General features: G+C 30.6%; 1 protein-coding gene across 2 annotated transcripts in view; it reads left to right on the forward strand.

Annotated features, from left to right (window-relative positions):
- Nucleotides 1-1,552: 1,552 nt before the first annotated feature.
- The window catches only part of LOC21388880, a 20,782-nt gene continuing 19,824 nt past the window's right edge, over nt 1,553-2,510 (forward strand). Inside the window, exons 1-2 of one of the 2 annotated variants that reach the window (XM_024168702.1) lie at nt 1,553-1,829; nt 2,379-2,426. The gene's annotated coding sequence lies outside the window, so the exon portion shown is untranslated. The remainder of the gene's footprint in view (nt 1,830-2,378; nt 2,427-2,510) is intronic. The other variant, XM_024168703.1, reaches the window with a different exon arrangement.

Raw genomic sequence — 2,510 nt, forward strand, 5'->3', positions numbered from 1 at the left:
GTTCAAACTTAAATTTTACAAAAAAAAAAAAAAAAACATAAACTTGAATAAAATTATAACTTGAGTTCAAATTTTTTTTGAGTTTAAGTGCAAAGAAACAACCTCTTTATAACTTTGCTCCAGTGTTAAAATATATGTAAAAAGATTAAACAAGAAAAAAAAATTTATAGAATAAAAAAATATAAGCAAAATATTGAAAAGATAAAGAAAGTAAAGAATAAAATAAAAAATAAAAAAGGGAAAATGAAGGGTTGCCATGTGGCAACCTTGGGAAGGGAGCACTTTGGTTCTTTTAATTGGTAATAGATGTGCGGTAGCGTTTATTTGGTGTATTCGTACCATAATTCAAATTATGATTCGTGATTTATTACAGTATTTTTTCACACAAAAAATACATGTAAATAAAAAATAGTTCTGAATCATGATTCTGAATCCATTAACCAAACGTTTTAGATTAAAGATTAAAGGGTTTCTTCGGTGATACTCTTTAAAAAAATTTACTAGTAGAACACTATATTTTAACTGTTGGATTAAATTTTTAATAATCAGATCTGTGCATGTCCGTATCAAACATTTACGGTGCGCAACACAAAATTACTCATTCTGCAGATCTAACCGTTAGAAAAGTGTTCTAACGATTAAAATAGGGTGTTCCACCAGTAATTTTTTTAAAAGGTCTCATCATAGTGAAAGCCGATGAAAGATTAAAGAATATGATGTTAAATAAAGGGAAGAGTCTCTACGGTGAGATTTCTTAAAAAAACCAACCAATAAAACACCCTATATTTACTATTAAAAGTTTTTAAAAGTAAAATTTATACATATTCATATTAAAAAGTTACAGCGCACTGCACATAACTACTCAACTTTAAAAAAGTAATACGTTAGTCAAAACAACATGTTATATTGGTTAATTTTTTAATGAGGTCTGACCGTTGAGAAGGTTTAAATATATTTTAACCCTACATTCTTGAGAATTTGGTAATCAAAAGCCACTTGGGTGCTGATTGAAAAAAACAAAAAAGCCACTTGGGTGAGGTAATTTGAGCAACTGAGATCATAAATTATTGTATAATGAAAAGTAAAATTGAAGGGGGATATGACAGATAGTTAGTTGTTTTGTTTGACGTAAGAGAAAAGGGTCCGAGACAGACAAACAGACCGAATCGGACCTTCAAAGCTAAAAGGGCAAAAAAAAGTTTTTCTTTCCCTTCAAAAAAAAAAAAAAAAAAAAAAGAACACAATTATTAATCGTACAAAAATTATGTGCACTTATATCTATAGGCGTGTGTATGTGTGTATTATATATGCGACCAAATTGAAAGGGACATTATTAAGGCTTATATTCTACTGAAGATTGCTAGTTGTGTTATTCTAATGCCCAATATCCGTTCTTCCATTAATAAAGAAGAAAAAGTAGAAAAAGGATTGACTCTCTTCTCTCTCTCTCCGTCTCTCTCTCTCTCTCTCTCTCTCTCTCTGTTTCCAACAATTCACTAAACACAAAGCTTCTACTTTTTGCGAATTTCTTGAAGGTTTTTAGAGTTTCATTTCTCCTTTTTCTTTTTCTCGTGTTCGTTTCGGAGATTTTCTCATTTCAATCCGTTTGCCATTTTTTGGAATTGGGCGCGATTTCGATTGAGTTTTCTTTCTTACGCTCGTCAATTGCAAAGCAGGAACAGAATTGTAACTCAGTTTTGATGGTAAACTCTCAAATGATGATTTAAAATTATCTCGTTTGGTTGGTGGGAAAATTTGGAAAGAGATATTTCGGGAGCATGAATTTCTGGATTATTTCACAGAAGACGTTTTCTGACAATCCAAACGAGGTGACAAAATTATGTAAAATCTGAAAGTTCCTGGAGTTGAAAGTTCGCAATATAGTTGGTTTCTTGTAGCTGAATTCTTTTTTTTTTCTTTAACTAATATTTTTTTGTATTGTTGTTGTTTGCTTAAAGGAGCCTTTACTTGCAATTCTCAAATTTCGGCGATTGAGAGATATTTTATTTTAGACGATTTCCATTTCAGTGGAGTTGCTTTATTTTAGGGGTTACCGAAATCCCAGTTCTTGTTGAATTTTGAGTTGCTTAACTTTCACATTTGCAACTTTATGATTTTCGTGTTGGTGAAATGAAGATGCATGCGCGGTTACTACACTTTTTATATAATATTTGGTGATTCTTTTTTAATTATTTTTTTTTCGGGTGACTGAAAAAGAATCACGAAATAATGATAGGAAAATCAGAAGTTTTGACAAGAAACTACACATTATGGCAAATTGGCAATGATTCATGCCATACTTGTGATTCTGCTAGCTCTTTTCTTTAAATTTCTCTCTCCTCTCCAGCTCTCTAACCTCTTGTCAATTTTGTGTGCAGAAATTACTAGAAGGTCTGATTGATTAGTCAACCTTTACAGAGTACAAGGTGGGTAAATAAGTATTGGAAAATTATTTTAACAAAATGTTGGGTTCTTTTTTTTTTTTTTTTTTTTTTTTTTTTAAATTTGGG

This window comes from Morus notabilis, unplaced genomic scaffold, assembly GCF_000414095.1.
Source record: "Morus notabilis unplaced genomic scaffold, ASM41409v2 Scaffold1181, whole genome shotgun sequence".
NCBI classification, from domain to species: domain Eukaryota; kingdom Viridiplantae; phylum Streptophyta; class Magnoliopsida; order Rosales; family Moraceae; genus Morus; species Morus notabilis.